Source organism: Cynocephalus volans, chromosome 12 (genome assembly GCF_027409185.1).
Source record: "Cynocephalus volans isolate mCynVol1 chromosome 12, mCynVol1.pri, whole genome shotgun sequence".
NCBI lineage: Eukaryota > Metazoa > Chordata > Mammalia > Dermoptera > Cynocephalidae > Cynocephalus > Cynocephalus volans.
Window position 1 is genome coordinate 91,063,701 of NC_084471.1, and position 12,414 is coordinate 91,076,114.

Sequence of the window (12,414 nt, forward strand, 5' to 3'; positions counted from 1 at the left end):
TGATGCCATTCTGATACCTGATCTTCTGTATATGACCTGGATTTCTACTTCCCCCTGCGTCCCCTCCACCCCCCATCATATTTTGAAATTTCACAACGATGTGCCTGGCCATTGGCCTGTTTTCATTCCTTGTGCTGGCACTCAGTGGACCTTTTCAGTCTGCAAGCTTATGTCCTCTCATTTTGGAAATTTTTCTTAAGTTGTTTCCTGACTCCACATTGCCAATTGCAGTGGTCAGTTGTCAGTTCTCATCTCATTTGGCCTGTCAGCACCATAGGACACATTTGATTCTTCTTCATTTTGAAGCCACTACTTCTTAGTAGCTTTTGCTGGTTTCTTATCTCCTAAACCTGTAAATATTGGAGTGGTCCAGAAATCTATCCTCTGATTTTCCTTTTCTGGATTCACTCTCTACAGGATTTTGTCCGGTCTTGTGGCTTTCAATACTATCTATACTGTGGTGACTCCTAAATTTGTACTGCATCTAGGAACTATTCCTTTATCTTAAGACTCATATACTCCACTCTCAGCTTGGCTAATCTATTTGGATATCTAATATGAATATTAACCTTAAAATAAGCAGTACAAAACTCCTATTCCCTTTACCCCCAAAACCTGTGTATTCTGCAATATTCCCCATCTCCAAAAATAGAAACTCCATTTTTCAGTTGCTCAGTTCAAAAACTCTGGAGTTCTCCTTGACTTATTGATTAAATCCATTGCCAAATGATGGTGGACCTACTTTCAAACATTGTGACATTTTTCATCTTCTCCATTTACAGGGCCTTGGTCCTGGCCACCATCATACTCTTTTGAATTATTTCAGTAGTCTCCCAATGAGTTTTTATATTTCCACCTTTACCTCTTGTGCCATTTAGTAGGTTATTTCCTCTCAGCTACAAACTTTCTTTCCTGTACTCTGTTTTGTGATGCTGAAACCAAGACTCTGCAAATCGCATTTCTCCTTTGCCAGCTAGCTCCCTGTGAAGCTTTCCGATTGGGGCCACTAGAGGAAGACTGTGGGAGGCTGGAGAGGTAAGAAGAGATTTGCTCCTTCTTGTTGGTGTCCTGTAAGTTTCCTGTCTCCTTGTGGGTCCTGTGGGTATCATCCTAGCAACCATTCTTTTCCATTGTAGTAGGTGAGTCCAATTGGCAGTTTTTCCAACACAGTTAAACCAGTCAACAAGCAGATAAGAGATTCTTATCCTTGTCTTTTAATAACTTGGCATTTGCAAAACCACATCAACCCAGTCTAAGCATGAAGCCTGTTGCATTAAGTAGAAGAAAAGAAGAAGAAAGTCTATACTTGGCTATCTCAAACTTATGCTTCCTTCCTTATTCTTTTCGGGCATTTTCTCCCCATGTGGGCTAGTTTTTTTGCTTTGAATTTTTGTTTCAGCTATAACAGTTATTTTCTGTAATGCTCCTCAGCTTGGAAAAAAAAATGGCTTATACTAATTAATTTGATAAAAATTGTTTGCCTCTTACCTGTCTTGAAGACGTTAATGACAGGGGTGGTGATGGGGCAGCAGCAGGAATGTCATCAGGATTTTCAGCAAGGCATGGGTCTTTGGAAAAGCATGTGCAGTATTATAGCATAATTGCATATTTGACTGCTCATATTTGGAAAATTTAAGAAATTTTCTTATTATTTTTCACAACTCAAATTACAGAAAGTCAAGCTTACCAACATATTTTTGGTTGTTTGGGATATGCACGTTTATGATTCTTAGAAGTCACACTTTCCTTGGGAAGTGCATCAGACTCTGGAGAGGCAGTGGTCCAAGCGATCTCAATGTTTATTAAAGATGAATTTGGGTTAAAGAAAAGTGAGAGAAACTCTGCTTTACATTACCGCCACCCCTCCATTTTGGTGTCCATTTTCCTGTTCCCAGCGGTATGGTGTTCCTCAGTTACAAGAGCCCTGTCCCCCAGGCAGTGCTCTGTGACTCACATCTTCCTGACTCAATGCCTAGCCTATTCTTCTCCAGGTGCTAGCAAGTCACTTGTGTGATAAACAGATCTTCATTGAAGCATTAGTGGTGGTGGTGAATAGGTTTTACCCTCTCAGTGATTTTATATTTTAACTGGAGCCACCTGGTGGAAACTAAGTGCTTTAACAAGATAAAAGAATTCTTTATCTGGAGGAATTTCAGACACCTTGACTCTCTTGGGGATGCGGGGTGGGGAGGTATTTTTGGTGAAATATTGGAAAGGAATGTTGAGTGTTCTTTACATCATACTACTTATATCGCTGGTTATTCCTAAGGCTGACCCTGCTGTCATAAGATTAATGATGGCTCTTGGCGAACTTATGGGAAACTGAATCTGCATTAATGTACTGTTGTACAACGCCCCATAGAGGGCAGGATGCACATAGTCTACTGCTGTCCTCTACCACCAGAAGCTCAGTTGTCTTTTTCTTAGGTTACATCTCACTCCAATATATTCTGTGTAACAAAGAGTTGCGCTTCTCACATATTTGCGAGATAGTAACCTGTGCCTGACATCACTAAAAGCCCAGAGGCAGAGGTGTCATGACACAAATTCTCATTAGATGGAAAAGTTTTCTGAGTATTTGAGTAAGAGCGTTCTTGTGCGAGAGCTTGCAGTTATTTGTTTAAACAGTTCTTAAATAAATATTTTGAAATAGAGATTTAAAGCCCTGGAAGATTGAAACTAGTGGTTGTTAGTACTCACATGACTTGACTTATGCTGCACCTAACACTGTTGTTTTCTGCATCCTTGAAATTCTTTTCTCCCCAGAATCCCAACGAACGTCTCTTTTCTGTTTCTTGTTAGCTCCCTTCTCTGGGTTTCCTTCATCGACCACCTTCATGTTGGCGTGCCCCGGTGCTGCCTCTCAGCTCTCTCTTTTTTCCTCACGTTTGCCTTCCCTTGGGGGAAATCTCCATATCCTTTGCCCTCAGTCCTAAGTACTGCTAGAGCAGAGCTCTCCCAGGCCTTGATTCTCCTCTGTGCTTCAGACAGCCATGTGTCTAGTGGCCAGTGCCATTCAGAAGTCCCACAGGCACCTCACATTGAGTGTGTCCCCAAAGTGAATCCATTGTCATTCCCGTCAAACCTTCCTTGCTCCCGTGGTCCCCATCACAGTTATTAGCACCATCCATCCAGTCACCGAGGTGGCTAACCATTTGTTTTTTTAATATACTAAAATTAACTTCACTTTAAAAAATAAAATAAATAAACATTTATTCCACAGTTTCTGGAGATGACTGAACCAAAGCTGAAATGGTTACCGTGAAAGAGGAGGTCAGTGTGTAACTCTGCTAATAAAATAAGAGGAACTGTTCTAGAACACTTGCCACAAAATCCAGTCACTAATTTGCTAGAGCTTGCATTGTTAGTTGGACATACCTTGAACTGCTAACTACCTAATGTCAACTGAGTAAGAAAAATCTTAATAAAGTCTACTTTTAAAACAACATAAGGAAGCCTTGCCGAAACAAGGTCTTGAAAAATTGATTTAAGACTTAGAGCTGTTCCTCTCCACAGAAATCTTTAGGAAAAGGTGAATGATTTATACAATCTAAAGAGAAGCTGGAGTGTATTAATTAAGCCATTCTTGTACCTCCTTCTTGTCATGATCCACAATTACTCAACTCCAAAACCCTGTCAACATTACTGTCACATTGTCCATCCGCTCTGCTATCATCTCATTATTTCCACTGCCATTGCCTTTGTCCAGGCTATACTAACCCCTTGCCAGAACTCAAACAGTGTCCTGAGATCTCCCTTCTATCCTTTTTTTTTTAAGTATAGATTTTTCTTTTAAAATCCAGAATTAACATTCTTCCCTGGCTCCCATTACCTTCTAAATGGAACCACAGCTCATCCTCCCACACCATTCTCTCCTGTGTGCCTCAGCTGCCAGCATCACTCTCTGAGGACCGTGCTTGCCGCTAGCTCTGTGCACATGCAGAGCTCTCTGCCTAGAAGGTCCTTCTCTGTCTTGTCCCTTACAAGGCTTAGCTGACACAGAGTGAATCTTCAGCAAGTCTGGGCTAATATGTGCCATTCTGGTGAAATGCTCTATACCAACTTTTAAATTAAATCACCATAAATAAACAAAAAGAGAAAAAAAGTCCACAGGAAACCTGAAAAATAAGGATAAGAAAAATAAAGTACTAGCATCTGCAGGGAATTTTCACTAGCTGCAGCAAGGAGGGGGTTGGGTGGAGAGTCATAATCCTAAACAAAGCCTGCTGGACGAGAATAGCACAGAAATCTGGGAAGAAGATGGGAAAAGACTGTGACTCAACCCCACTCTATCCACTGGCAAAGAAACACAGAAAATTCCAAAGCCTAGTGAATTATTTTGTTAGCTGGCTAGAGCCATGCCCTCCCTTGTCCTCATCAGTTCTCCGTCTTCAACCACTTGAAAACCATACTTCACAATACAGAACACTGCCATGGGGAGAGCCTGAAAAGGAGAGCAGTAGCACTTTGCAGCTGAGATGGGTAAAAACTTCAGGAAAACAGTCAAGGAGGGAAGATGAGAAGGGGAGTCCTTAGAATAGTGCAGCTGAAGGTGCAATTTTTATCCCTGTCACTGAATAAAGAACTGAATTCTGCATATGACTCCCTGGCGATTAGACAACCTGCCAGTTGGAGTAGAAGATCTTTCCTTGGTTTAGCAGAGATTTTAGATGAGTGTTTGGTAGCCATGAGAAACCAGGCTCAGGACTCAGCATGTCAGCATCTCTAGATATCCAGATTTAAGAAAGAAAATATACAAATATCTAAATGATTAGCAACTGCAGATAAAAGTATACCAAGTATACTATTTTGAAGCTAAATGTGATTTTGGAACAAGTTTTTTGCTTTTTGTTTATTTTGTTGTTGTTGTTTTGTTTTGTCACTATTTTAAAAAAATAATAGGAAAAAAAGTCAGCACAGAAATTCCCTTAAACATTTTGCAACAAGAAAAAGTGAATTAAAGACTCAGGAAAAACACACAAACAAACATGCTTTTCCAAAGGGCATAGAAGAAAAAATTTCAAAGCCTTAGCTTGAAATACTTAATAAGAATTAACTCATTGGGTGCAAGGGGTGGTTAGAAGACTAGAGAATGAAATGAAAGTAGAGACAAAAACAAAGATGGCTGAGCGTGAGCAGAATTGTGTATAAAGCAATAAAGTTCACATTGGATGCTGCAAAGAGCATAGTTATAGTGTAGAAAGCAAAGTCTGTAATATTCCAGTTTTAAGAGTATAGAGGGAAAAAACCCCAAAGAGATAAATGTGATGAGAAATAAGATGAAGGAAAAGGAAAGGGGATTCATCCTATAGATTACAAGTTTTCTGAAGAAGAATCAAGAAAGAATAAAAAAAATAAGAGATCATCAGACACAATAAGAAAAAAATATTTTAAGAACTAAAAAACTTCCCAGAGCTGAAATAGGACCTGGTCCACAGATAGAAATACTTATCACATTTCAGGTAAAATTAATGAGAAAAGACCCATGTTTAGGCATATTGTGACAAATGTTTACATTTCAAGGATAAAGAGAAAAAATCTACCAAGTGTCCAGTCAGAAAAACATGGTGGGGAGGAGAGCCTTGATTAGTAGTGTTTGCTGATTTCCATGGTGTAAATACTTAGCCTGTGGCCGATATAAAGCTACCAATGTGAAGCTGGGGAGTGATGAAAGGTAAACTGAGACACAATAAAATTTGAAAGAGTTTATTTGAGCAAACAGCAATTTTTGAATCAGGAAGCACCAAACCGAAGATGGTTTCAGGCTCTGCAGAGGGAATGCAAGGGGGCAGGCTATTATAGGGTGAAAACACATGAAATAGCTCAAGTTAGAGTTACAAGAAAATGACAAGAAATAGCTCAAGTTAAGTTTTACTTACGTTTGCAAATCAAGCGAGGTTAAGGTCTCTTATGAGACCTATCTGTCTTTGTCTGCTCGGGCATTCCTTGGGCCTCTTCTCCATTGTAATTAACGTTAACATGAGACATGCACAATTGGCCCTCAAATACCTGTAAGATCCAGCTTCAGCCTGACCAGTTAGTTCACTCTTAGAGAAAAATCCTCATCTCAGACCGTATACCAAAATTAAATGTGTAATGATCTTTCTTAGTTTCTTAGGGCTGCTATAACAAATTGCCTGTACCACAAACCAAGTGGCTAAAACAACAGAAATTTATTCTTTCACAGTTTTGGAGGCTTGAAGCCTAAAATTAGGATGTCAGCAAGGTTACGCTCTCTCTGAAGCCTCTAGGGTTCTCGAGGAGGATTCTTCCTTGTCTCTTGCCAGCTTCTAGTGGCGGCCAACAATACTTGGCTTTCCTTGACTGGCAGACTCAACACTCCAGTCTCTCTGCCTCTCCTGTCACATGGCATTCATCCTGTGCGTGTCTGTTTTCTTATAAAAACGCCAGTCATTGGACTAGGGTCCACCCTACTTTGCTATCACCTCATTTTAACTTTATTATATTTGCAAAGACCCTATTTCTAAATAAGGTCATATTCTGAGGTTCTGAGTGGCCATAAACTTTGGGGGGACCAGTACAAGTATTCATTAAATGTAAGAAGAAAACCACAGCAATAAAAAGCATTGATTTGAATACTTATTTGTTCTCAGGATACAATACTTTCTGTTGGCAGAAATCACAGAAAAATGATTTAAACATTTGAAATTTGAAAACTGTTCTTGTCAAAACATGAAAAAAATTTAAAAACCAACAGTCGTTCAGGAAAAAGATGCATCAGCTATAACAAGAAAAAGGGTAAAAACTTTTCCTGTATAAACACAGACTGTAAATAGGTTTGAAAAATATTGCAGTCTCAAGAGATGATTGGATATAGAGGTGGAAAAGTCACAAAGGAGTAAATGCAGATGGCATATAAAATAGATAAGCATTCAACCATATTAATAATTAAAATACATTTTAATACATTTACATGAAAACAGCACCAAGTTATATTTTTTAACTACCAAATAGCAAAATTAAGAGATAACAAGGCTGCTGTATATTCTCATGTGCTGCTAATGGGGGTATAAATTAGTGCAAACTTTCTTCTAGAAAAACAAAAGAATTGACAGCATCAAGGACCTTAAAAATGTTCCTACCTTTTGAATTATTAATAACATTTCTAACAAAGTCCATCTTAAAGTAATAATTTTGGAATATATACAGCATAAAGTAGAAGAAAGCAAAAGACGGTATCACAGAATTAAGCATTATCTTGAACGATTAGAAACACTCTATTGTTGAGAATATTGCAGAGAATATAATGCAGTCTAGCTAGCCTAAGCATAAAGGGGCTTATTTAAAGGGATTTTAGAGTTGTTGGGAGGGTGAAGAAACAGATTCTCCATTGAGGGAATGGGAATCAACTCCAAAAGCCACAGTACCAATCTTCTCCAGCAATCCGTAGAATCAGATAGCCACCTGCCACACTGGGACACCACCACTTCAGCTGCCAGCTCCAGGCTCATGCTGCTTTAGTCAGCATCCGACTTTTTAACAGGGGCCCTATCTCTCTACTCATTTACCTCCATTCAAGATTCAGGACTCACACAGGTGCCTACATCACAGCTGGAACCCTAGCTGTAAAGAAGCCTGAGAAAGGCAGTTCTTAGCTTTCCTGCTTTGGACTACAGGAACACACGGGAAGAGGTTGGAATGGCTACTGTGTGATCCAATCCATTTATTTACCACACACTAAATATCCAAAATATAAAAAAATGCATTCAGTGATTTTTAGTGACCCTGAAATATGAGGGTACTTCAAAAAATTCGTTAAAAAATAGAATTAAAAGGTTATATGAATCTTTCCATGAACTTTTTGAGACCTCATACTTTTGATTTGACATTATTTAAAAAGCATGGAATAAAGTGTATGTAGTGTATGATCGTATCTATGCAAAAAATTTATAGCAAACTAAACACTCTCAAGAAATATGCCAGTGCACTGAGATTAAGGGAGATTTTTCAAACTACACCTTTTACCTTTTCTAAAATGAGCATAAGTTAATTTTATAATCTTCATTTTCCATCAAAACAATAAGATTACTTACTTTTCTTTCACACGGAATGGTATTCCATTGGTATTTTGAATAAATGGTTTTTACTATTTATTAACTGTAACAAGAATCATAAGTCTTTTCTCTCTTTTCCTTAAATACTAGAGATTTTCTTTTTTGGAAAATTCGAGATTTTCAAATGTGAATTAATTCCTGCAGTAAAGCTACACAAATAGAGCAAATTGTTTTTTTCTAGGGTTCTCCCTCACAAGGCAGCCTCTCTTGCTGAACATATGTCTGAACCAAGCTTTTCAACTTAGCATATGATCTAGTGGAAGAATTCCCTCCGAGATTCTGAGGCATGATTTAACTGTCCCAGCTCGGGCCGAACCCGTGGCGCACTCGGTAGAGTGCTGCGCTGGGAGCGCAGCAACGCGGCGGATCCTATATAGGAATGACCAGTGCACTCACTGGCTGAGTGCCGGTCACGAAAAAAAAAAAAAAAAAGAACGACAAAAAAAAAAAAAAATAACTGTCCCGGCTCATCATAAGAAACCCCTTCAGGGTGACGCTAAAAGTATGAACTAAGATGTTTTTTAAAAAATAATAAATATAAACTAGCAAACTTTTAAAAAATTTATACTTAATATAAATATAGTTGGTCCATCCTAACATGCTGTAATTATAGCACCTGCTATTGTGATTCCAGTGTATGCTCTGTAATGTTTTCTTTTTTTTAAGCTTGCTTTTCCATTTTTGAAAAGTAGGTGAGGAGTGATGGTACTAACTATATTTCAGAGAGAATAACCACTTTACATAGATAACATAAAATTTGTTACTGAAAATACTCTTTAGCCTAGGTAGACAGTAACCGAGGACTAATAGAAATGGAGGAAATTGCTATTTGCCCTACATCTGATATAGGTGCAAGCCAGGAAAAGGTTACTTTAAAAACTGATGTCATTCACAGACACTTGAATCACAACATGAAGTGAAAATAGATGTTCTCTTTTCAACGACTGTGGTATAATGAACTCTTAGGCTCTGTTTTTACCTAGCCGCTGAATCCAGTGTTTTGCATTCTGCTGAGGTTTGTTTGGGGCTGTTTGCAGTACATGATTTGGATGAATTGGAGGTGAGATGAAGTGAGTGTATAATTCGTCTTTGAAGGTGAAGAGCACGAGTGAGACATACCTTCTCACCTCCTCCTCTGTGTTATTTTCTTCACTTTGCGATTTCCCTCTCCATCTTTGTTCCATGTGGCAGAGCGATAATGGTATCATTTCCTTTTCTCCCTTTGCCTCTCAAGCTCTGTCTCTACATTGCCTGATTTTATCTTTCCAATTGTTTTTGGCAATATTTTCTTATTTACCCCCCTTCCTCCTGTCTCTTTGTTTCTTATTCTTCTGTCCTCTCTTTCCCTTCCTTCCACATCTGTCCTCAGTCTTTATCTCCTTTTTTCCAGGTGATGGTGTAAATTGGAGTGTTAGGGCAGCAGTAGTGTTGATGAGCGGGGGGGGGGGGGGGGGGGGGGGGGGGGGGTCGGAAAGGACTGAGTGTCTCTTGGAGAAGATGGAGCACCTTGGAGGAGGCCATCTTGGTGTTGATGCTGGGAGGTGAATTGAAAATGGCTGAAGGGGGTGCCCAGGGCTCGGCTTGAGATGGTGCCTCCAGTTCTCCATAGCCTGCATGTGAAGTGGGAATCATGACATTTCCACGCTTCCAGTGGGGAGATAGAAAAACACTGAAAGTACTGCTAGAGCAAAAGGCACCCACAGTAGGGAAATGGCAGCCACGGCTTACTGGGACAACAGAGGAGGCCACAGACTTGAGTAGTGGTTGCCAGCTTGGTGTCCAAAAGAACCAGAGGTACCTACCATGTCTCAGCAGTGCTGGGTCCCAGGGACAAGACCAGGTCAGCCAAGCCGCACTGGGGACAGCATAAGATCCACCATTTCTATGAGGATCCAGAAGGGAGAGAAAGAGGGAGAGAGGACCTCTGAGAGGGAAAAACCAGCTCTGAAAGAGTTTTGCATTTAACATGGATGGACTATATACCCCCAAGCACTGCTTTACTTTGAAAGATGCTGGATTGCTTTTAATTGGCAAATTTAAGTTTTTTTCTGCCATCACTGAAAATGGGAACATCAGAGCAAGGTAAAGGTAGTTGTAAGGAGGAAAAAGCTAGACATTTTCACAGGTGAGCTGGGTATAAACATTCGATCCTGCTTTTGGGGTGTTTGCATAAAAGAGAAATCAGTATATTAATAGAGGTCAGCTCTGAATGGTGGAATTGTTGCGTGGTTATTGTTTTATTTTTTCTTCCATCTATCTATACCTGTATCTGTTATCTATCTGTCCACCTATCTGTCATTCAGCATACATTTATTAAACATTTTTATATTGCAAAAATACTTCTTTTTGCTTATCTTTATTTTCTAATTTTGCTACAATTAAACATTACTATATTTTGCTTTTGTAAAGAGGAAGAAAAAACTAGATGTTACTTAAAAATTAATCTGTCCCATGTACTTGTTGTGGTATTTGAATAATACATGTCCCACCATGTGAGTTGCAAACCAGGCCTTGGAGTTGATGCTTCTGTTCCTGAGTATATGCTTTCAAGGTTAGTTAAATATAAATTCCATGCTTTCCAGGAATCATTTTGTACAGCTTAGATAGAACTTAATTCTCATGCAAACTTTTTCATTCACAATGTTAGACTTACTATGTCGTGATTATATACATACCAGTATTTTGTTTTGATATTCAGAAGTGAAGCAAATTTCACAGTAGCATGATACTCTGGTGCTCAAATAATTATATACAAAATGGATCGGGAAGATTCATGTGAAAGTCAAAGTCAAGTCTGGTAGCTGATTTTCTTTTTTCAGTAATGATTTCTCTATGTGGGACACATTTTTATCTCACCAAATACAATGGGTATTCTTTGCCCGATGGGATACCCTGACATGTCTTGTGGCAGTCTCTAAAAGTGGCCTTTGCACAGTCTAGGTGACACATGCTAGCAGATAGAGACATTTCCATCTGTTTTCCCACAACTAGGAAATATACTCTCTAGTGGGCTTAGAGATCCTGTAAATGATTAGTTCATCAAGGAAGTCCCCAAATTAGTTATCTTTAGGCTTGCCATAGCCGACATTCAACCTAGTCACGCAGCAGAGGCAGGGAAGGTGGAATATTAAATCCTCTCTTGTTGTTTCTTCAGATTTAATGAGAGGACTGGGCATTGGTGTCAAATGCCCTTGCCCTGAACTCTGTCCTGGCTCTTAAGTACAGCTGACATCACCACCAACACCTCCCCGTCCCATCAAATTCCAAGGGGAAAAGGATCCCTGCCTTCACATCCTTCCCAGATTTTTAGTTTAAGTTGAGTTTGTGTCACAAAAGAGAAATGCAAGTTATTTTCCAGCTTTTTAATTGAGAAATAATCAGAGATTATAGAGATATAATATGTTTATATAACTACAGAAATATAATAAAATTAAAGCACTATGTAATTTAGATTTGTGACATTTCATTGGCAAAAATTTAAAATTAAATAATAATCAAATAATAAAATGCATCATTAATTAAACAAATGTGATACCCAGAATAAATGTGCGTTATATTAAAAATGTTCAATGCAAGTGCAAATAGTTCCATTAATTGCTTTAAATTGTTGTATGGAGGGCATAGGTAAGTTCACAATAAAATAGAGATGGTGCATTTTGTAATAATTTGGAGGGATTCCATTCTCTTATAAAACTGGTTATATTTAGCTTTTTTCTTTTTGATTATAGAAAAGGGAGATCATTTGACATTACCTTCTGCTCTAAATGAATCTGTGACAAATGACATGAAATTTGCCGTTTTTACTGACCCCTGCACTTACCCTTCCTTATTATTTCTGAGTGCTCATTGACAGTTGGGAATATCAGTCATATGTTTAATTTTTTTTCAAAATATAATGAAAACTGAGAAATAAACATTTATTTACATGCATTCCAGTAATGCCTATATAATAAACACATGTGCCAGCCATACCCTGCTAGGAAGTGGTTTTTCTGTTAATTTATAACTTGCTTTGTTGGAGATGAAGTTTATTTCTCTAGAAGAGTTTTTTAAGACTCAGATTCTCATGACTTGATCTTGCAAAGAGGAGAGAAAGGATGATGATGATGATGATGATGATGATGATGATAGCTAGAAATTATAAGATCTAGTCAGATACTATTCTAAGTGCATCATACATGTGAACTCACCTAGTCCTCACAGCAGCCTTATGAACTAGGTGCTATTATCTCCATTTTGTCAGGTAAGAAAATCGAGGCATAAAGAAATAAAGTAACTGGCTTAAGGTTGCACAGTTCACCTGCAGAGGACACTGAACATGCAGTCTTCTCAGAGTACC

The 12,414-nt window shown here is 38.6% G+C and overlaps 1 protein-coding gene and 1 non-coding gene across 2 annotated transcripts in view; one reads left to right on the forward strand and one right to left on the reverse strand.

Moving 5' to 3' along the window:
* The window catches only part of ST8SIA1 (ST8 alpha-N-acetyl-neuraminide alpha-2,8-sialyltransferase 1), a 113,803-nt gene that overhangs the window by 89,653 nt on the left and 11,736 nt on the right, over positions 1-12,414 (forward strand). The window lies entirely within an intron of this gene.
* Positions 3,455-3,570, reverse strand: LOC134361453 (U5 spliceosomal RNA). The gene has a single exon (XR_010021454.1). It is a non-coding gene; the product is annotated as a U5 spliceosomal RNA (small nuclear RNA).